Here is a 7,401-nt window from a genome sequence, read left to right as displayed (position 1 = left end):
CATATGTATCTCGGAGTATCGCAGTAAGCAGTAGATGTGTATTCTGATTGTTGAACGAGCCTGTCACTAATTGAAGGCAGACGGTGTTGACTCGCCTACGTGCACCTTCCGCCATTGTGAGTGCACTGAGGGTGGAAATTATGTAACATTTTGCATTGTTTTATAATGAAATCATACTAACCTTAAAGGCTTAAGTTGCAAAAAAATCAATAAAAATAATAATGCAGAAAATATTTCTATGCAACTAGAGTACTTGAGGAGTGACGTCAGCTCCAGTAGGAAGTTGTAAGTGCAATAATTAAAGTGAACTTGAACACTAACTATGAAGAACAACAAAAATATATAATAGAATATAGATAATTACGAAATGTTAATTAATCTTATAAAACTTATGCAAAATATTAATAATGTAATAAAAAAAGGAAATTAAGTTTACACTGTTATGGCAATAAAAGTATTATTAAAAATAATTATGAAACAAAATTAATACTGATATCAAGTACAATAAAAACTGAATATATTTTAAAATGAAACGCGAAATCAATAAACTTAAAACGTCATACATATGAGAGATGCTGGTGTCTGCTTCCTATTGCTACATATTTTGGAGAGATCATGTGTAGGTACGTAGTTCATTCAGGGCTTTAGGTGCTTTAGTTCCACTTTTGAAGTGTTTCCCCGAGTGTAAACCAACCCATCACAACTTCTGTGATGACTTGAGAACTTTTATGTATTACTTTCCTATTCCTGTTGCATTTTGAATTGCTTGTTCCGGTGGCCTGAAAAAGCAACGAGAGTGTCTGTGTCATTTGCTTTAAGGTGAAAGTTGTCGAGAACCTCTGGAAAGTCCAAAACTTTTCGTACATTAACCATGTCAGAATAGGTTTCATCTCCAGTATGAATAACCTGGACATTACCCTGACTCGTGTAAGCATTTAGCATGTTGGTAAAATTCTGTTTGTCACGCCATATTGACAGAAAGTCGGCTTTCATCTTGTCCTAGATTCTACAACAGTATTGGGAATGATGACTGATGAATAGGACAATGTTGCTGTTCACAGTTCTTAGTGACAGATACCTAATGACTGTCAAAGATGACACACACAGGGACCCGATGATGAACCATGGCAGTTGCAAAAATTCCTCATACAAATTCAATTGTCTCTATTTCATTAGCCAGTCCAAGAGATGCAAGAGAGCTTTTCCATCGACTACTGTCACTTTTCATATACATATTTTGATATAAATTCTCTATTAGTAATCATATATTGTAGAGTGAAAACTAAGCTATTAAAAATTTAGCTGGGTTACAGCATGGAGAAGACAGGCCTGGACCCACCAGGCGAAAATACACAAGACATAAGGTCTAATTTTAAAGCAATTAACTTATGAAAGTAATCTTACAAAGTTTCCTCTATCAAGCAGAGTGGCGCAGTGGAAGCGTGCTGGGCCCATAACCCAGAGGTCCGTGGATCGAAACCACGCTCTGCTAAAATGTTTTATTTTAGTTTATAGTATTTTTAACGCTGCTTTCAACATCCTATTCAATTTCAAACTTGTTCCAGTTTGTTAATTTCTACACTCTAACCCAGTGTGACATTAGATACAAGGCGTTAATACTTAGGAAACTATAATTAATGAGTATAAATACGGAATTATCTTTTAAAATGTTCGTACAAAATTAAACCTCAATATTGTAGCACTGATGTAGAACGTCGGAAATCAAGCAACAGTTAGCCATTCATAGAGTCGTAATCTCCGTGTCTCAGCCATAGAGTTGTTAATGGTAACTTCTGTATCAATGATACTCCTGGGAGATGCCACTTAATTTATCTGTGTAAGATCCGTCTCCGTAAGTAATTTCCTAAAGAAAAAGCATTCACACTCTCACATACACACATTAACAAGTGTTAGATGACACCGTTTTAGGACACATTTACCACGACAAAGACCTTTCAGGGGATTATTTCCCAGATAAAAAAAACAACAACAGGTCTGCCATTAGAACAACATCACTGAATTAGTCACCTTATAAATAAAAAGAAATTGTTAAGGTTTTCCCCTCACTAATAAAATAACAATCAATTCACTTGTCTGAGTCCAGTATTGGAAAGTCAGCAGCCGCTGCTTAGTGCCCCACTTTCTCACTTTCACTCTCTCCATTAAACACTACCGCTGTTGTCCACGTACATGCACGCACTCGCGCTTGCATAAATGTGCACAGACATACACAAACGCAAACGTCCATAATTACTATCGTATTTGCTTTGTCTGCTTCCGTAAGGTGAAATCAAGGATCTTTCCTTAATTGCTAGTATGACTTAACAAATATTTTGAGGACAGTTTTGTTCCACATGTCCGAGAAAAGCCCCATATACCATGCCTTTGTAAATGTTGAACGTTTCAGGGGATAGGGCTCCTTATTTTTCTAGATTGCAAACAAATTTAGCTAGGTCAACATAATAAGTGCCACCATAATAAGTGCCACCGAAGCCTGGCCACAGACTGGGCCGCGGGGGCGTTGATCCTCGAAACCCTTTCCAGGTATACTCCAGGTATACTCCAGGTATACCACTAGTAGAAGAGAAACTTAACCCATATCCTAGAGCTGTCTGTTAGTCCCGGGTAAGCTCAACTCTCGACAGGTTAATTGCTACTTCTGCTGCTGCCTCTCTCACCTGTTTACAGCACCACCAAGAATTTTTAAGTTACACCTCTAAAAGTACTTTCGAATAATTCCTGCTTCTTCTCGCATACCATAGACATATTACCATAATAAAAAAATTAAACAATGAACCTATCACCATAACATAACCTCCACATATTAACAAGACTAACAACAAAAACTGATATTTTCTGTTCAGAAAATAAGTTAAAAATGTAGCCGACCGGCACGGAAGCTGGGGGAGGTAAGGGGGGGAGGGAGAGGTTAACCCCAATTTCCCTCCCATCCCATCATCGCCACCTGCCTGTTATATCTCACCTGTGATTATTAATTAAATACGAGTTGTTGTTTACTGTTACTACAACATGCAAAAAGGGAGGATGAAATAGATAAAGTGACGACTAAATTATAGAGAAAATGCAGAGGTAGGAAGGGAGGGAGGGAGGGGGTAGGGAAGGATGGAGGGAGGGAGGGAGGGGAGAGAGAGGGAGGGAGGGAGGGAGGGGAGAGAGAGGGAGGGAGGGAGGGAGGGAGGGTGGGAGGGAGGAAAACTTTGCTTAATTCTAGTGCCCAGCAATACTACCTTAAAATCGATATCATTCGCTGCCTGACCACGGTAGAGTGCGGTTGTGCTCTGCACCCCTCTGCTGTTTGTAGGCGAGCTCCCTTGTCAGTTACCTGGCTGCAGCGGTGTGAAGTGGTGCTGTCACGCCTCTGTTAACAACATAGGTGCACTATGATTGTCAAGATGGCGGTTAGTCTGAGACGCCGGATAAATACTGTAGGCATTGAGCTACTTAAAGGAACGATAACGCCTAGTTCTGCGCAAGCAAGTCTTATTGCCAAAGATCATCCGGGAGACATATGGCATACAAGATAGTGACTTGTATGGTGTAGCATTAAACGGAGGCCAAAGAATTTTCGTCAAACTGCTATCAGCTACGGTTTATGAATCGTTAGTCACCAGATTTCAGGACGTAAGTCTTAGCGTCACACCAGCTGTCAGTGTAAGAATGATAGATGTTTCACGGCATTATACGTGGATCAAGTTATGCAACGTTCCCTTTGAGGCGGACGAGGCGGATATAAGGAAAGTTTTTGAGACGTATGGGACGGTGCATTATGCTCAACATGGTACGTGGGCGGCAGGTGCCTATGCTGGTTTTCCAGAGGGTTCTTTCAACCTCAAAATGACTTTGAGGCACCCAATACCGCCCTATGTGTATCTACAAGATTTCAGGACACAGGTAATGGTAATGTACCCAGGACAACGACGTACATGCCGCCTATGTGGTGAGTATGATCACATAGCGGCGACCTGTGACAAGCGAAGACGTGTGCCTGGACCTGTGGTGGACGTCGCAGTCCCTGCTTCAAAGGTGGCAGGTGAGAAACAAACATCGGATGGAGGGCGTGGTGTTTTGTGGAACGAGATAGTGGATCGGGCACACAGGACTGGTGGTGAGTTGGAGTCCCTCCCCCAGCTGCCTGATCAGCTATCGTTTCCTGTGGATAAGGAGGAGCAGCAATTACAGGAGAATGTTCTTGACATTGAGGAGGAATTGGTGGAGGTGTTGAAGACTTTGTCACCGCCAGGGAGGGACGTTACATCTGAGCGACGTGTCATCGGAGAGTCGTCGCTTCCAGAAAGTCGGAGACATGATAATTTGGGACGTGATGGTGGTTTGGAGTCGTCCGGTGAATCATTAAACCATTCTCAGGTAGAGGTGGAGGTTCATCGAGAGGCAACATCTGACCAAAACATGTGCAACATGACTGTCACGAGAAAGAGGGCGGCTACGTCAGATTCTGATGACGTCCTTACACCTGCACAAAGGCCTGGGAAACAGACTGAGGTGAAGAGTGAAGGTAGTGGTGTAGGTGGTGGTAGCCATGATAGGAGGCACCGGAAGAAGGGGGGAGGGAAAGAGAGCACTCTGAAGGTGTCAAACTTAAATTCAAGCTCTGGAGTTGTAAAGAGTGATGAGAGGAAGCAGGGGTGGAAACTTTAATAGGCCTTAGGTGTATGTCTGTAAATGTTAATGGGTTATGTAGCGGTATGAAGAGAGATTGGTTTCGTAATTTCCTGAATAAATCTAGAGTGGATGTTGTGTTCCTGCAGGAGCACAATTTTAAAGAGGGTAGGGTGTTGGAGGTGGCAGGATTTCGAGTAGTTACCCTGCCATCTCCCCGTCTAAAAGGTGGTGTGGGAATTTTAATAAGGGAGAGGAGCCCGTTTGTTTTGCAGAGAAGCGAGGGAGGAGGGGGAGGGAGGGTGTTGCGTGTGGATGGGTGGTGGATGGGTAAGCGTGTGTCTTTTGTGAGTGTGTATGCGCCGGCAGAAAATAACATAAAGGTAAAGAATGATTTTGTGTGTGAGGATCTTGTGTTTTTCTTAAGTGCACTGCCAGAGGTGGCAATAGTTGGTGGGGATTGGAATAGTGTAATCAGGGTGGCTGATGTGGACCCAAGAGGGGCTAGATATATGTCTGTGACTCTTAGGGATTTATTAAGGGATGTTAGGTTACGTGATGCCTTTGGGGGGGCGGTGTGGGAGACTGAATATACGTTTGTTAGGAGTGGATATGCTGCGAGACTAGATAGAGTGTACCTTTCTCAGGGAGTGGATGTGAAATCTTTCAGTACTGTTAGGTTACAATGTCAGATCATAGGGCAGTGGTGGTGGAGGTTGGGTGGGGGACGCTCGCGGACATATATAGAAGTTATTGGAAATTAAATATAACTGTGTTAGGTGATGAGGAGGGGTTGGAGGGGTTTTCAGTCTTATGGAGGGAGCTTAGTGTGGAAGAACAGGGAGTGGATGATATTGTGACATGGTGGGATAGTGTTGCAAAGGAAAGGATTAGAAAGTTTTATGTGAGAGAAGGAAAACGTATTAATAATTTAAAATATGGACTGGCTAACTATTTAGAGGATAGGTTAAGAGGTTGCTATGGGCAGGGGGTGGGTGGGAATAATTTTCCTATGGATGAAATAGCTGAAATAAAGGGGAGGTTGAGGGTGTTGCAAAATGAAAGGTTTCAAGCTGTAAGGGTGCAGGCAGGGGTGGAAGAAGTGCTTTGGGGCGACAAGCCGTCAGCGTGTGTTTTCCGGCATCAAAAGCAAAGGCAGGCGGTGACAGCTATCCCATGTTTAGAGATAATGGAGATGGTTGGGAATTATAGAGCAAGGCAGGAGATACGAACCACGAAGGGGATGTGTGCGTATGCGGAGGCTTGGTACGAGAAGTACTGGAGCAGTGGGGGGGGGGGTGACGTGGCGTTGGACAAGGTGTGTACGTATGTGACGTGTAATTTAGGAAATAGTGATAGAAAGGCTTTAGGTGGGACTATTACGGGAGAGGAAATAGAGAATGCGTTAAGGAGAATGAGGAAGGGGAAAGCGCTGTGTATTGACGGTCTCCCGGTAGAATTTTATTTACAACATTGGACGTTAATAAGGGGATTTATAGTTAGGTTATACAATCGTATGAAGGAGAAGGGTAAGTTGGGGAAAAGCAGGTAACAGCAGTTCTAGTGTTGGTCCCGAAGGTCAAGGGGCAGCCCACCCTTCGGGAGTACCGAGCCATATCACTGATGTGTGCAGACTATAAGGTGTTTGCAAAAATATTAGGTAATAGGTTCAAATGTGTTGTGGGAAGGGTGGTGTCAAAATCTCAGTTTGGGTTGCCGGGAAGGTCGATGATTGAAGGACATGGGATACTGAGAAGTTTTGTGGAAGCTATGGGAGGGGGTGGAGGGGCGGCTTTGTTGGCTCTAGATTGGCAGGGTGCACTTACCTGGAGTTTACCTGGAGAGAGTTCCGGGGGTCAACGCCCCCGCGGCCCGGTCTGAGACCAGGCCTCCTGGTGGATCAGAGCCTGATCAACCAGGCTGTTGCTGCTGGCTGCACGCAAACCAACATACGAGCCACAGCCCGGCTGATCCGGAACTGACTTTAGGTGCTTGTCCAGTGCCAGCTTGAAGACTGCCAGGGGTCTGTTGGTAATCCCCCTTATGTGTGCTGGGAGGCAGTTGAACAGTCTCGGGCCCCTGACACTTATTGTATGGTCTCTTAACGTGCTAGTGACACCCCTGCTTTTCATTGGGGGGATGGTGCATCGTCTGCCAAGTCTTTTGCTTTCGTAGTGGGTGATTTTCGTGTGCAAGTTCGGTACTAGTCCCTCTAGGATTTTCCAGGTGTATATAATCATGTATCTCTCCCTCCTGCGTTCCAGGGAATACAGGTTTAGGAACCTCAAGCGCTCCCAATAATTGAGGTGTTTTATCTCCGTTATGCGCGCCGTGAAAGTTCTCTGTACATTTTCTAGGTCGGCAATTTCACCTGCCTTGAAAGGTGCTGTTAGTGTGTAGCAATATTCCAGCCTAGATAGAACAAGTGACCTGAAGAGTGTCATCATGGGCTTGGCCTCCCTAGTTTTGAAGGTTCTCATTATCCATCCTGTCATTTTTCTAGCAGATGCGATTGATACAATGTTATGGTCCTTGAAGGTGAGATCCTCCGACATGATCACTCCCAGGTCTTTGACGTTGGTGTTTCGCTCTATTTTGTGGCCAGAATTTGTTTTGTACTCTGATGAAGATTTAATTTCCTCATGTTTACCATATCTGAGTAATTGAAATTTCTCATCGTTGAACTTCATATTGTTTTCTGCAGCCCACTGAAAGATTTGGTTGATGTCTGCCTGGGTTTTGGGGAGGAAATAGTTGAGTGGG

General features: G+C 43.8%; 1 non-coding gene across 1 annotated transcript; it reads left to right on the top strand.

Annotated features, from left to right (window-relative positions):
• Nucleotides 1-1,420: 1,420 nt before the first annotated feature.
• Nucleotides 1,421-1,492, top strand: TRNAM-CAU (transfer RNA methionine (anticodon CAU)). Its single transcript has one exon. It is a non-coding gene; the product is annotated as a tRNA-Met (tRNA).
• The last annotated feature ends 5,909 nt before the right edge of the window (nucleotides 1,493-7,401 follow it).

The sequence above is a fragment of the Cherax quadricarinatus genome, chromosome 27 (genome assembly GCF_038502225.1).
Source record: "Cherax quadricarinatus isolate ZL_2023a chromosome 27, ASM3850222v1, whole genome shotgun sequence".
In the NCBI taxonomy this organism is placed as follows: Eukaryota; Metazoa; Arthropoda; class Malacostraca; order Decapoda; family Parastacidae; genus Cherax; species Cherax quadricarinatus.
Note: the sequence above shows the minus strand (reverse complement) of the source record. Positions and strands in the feature narration are given on the sequence as shown.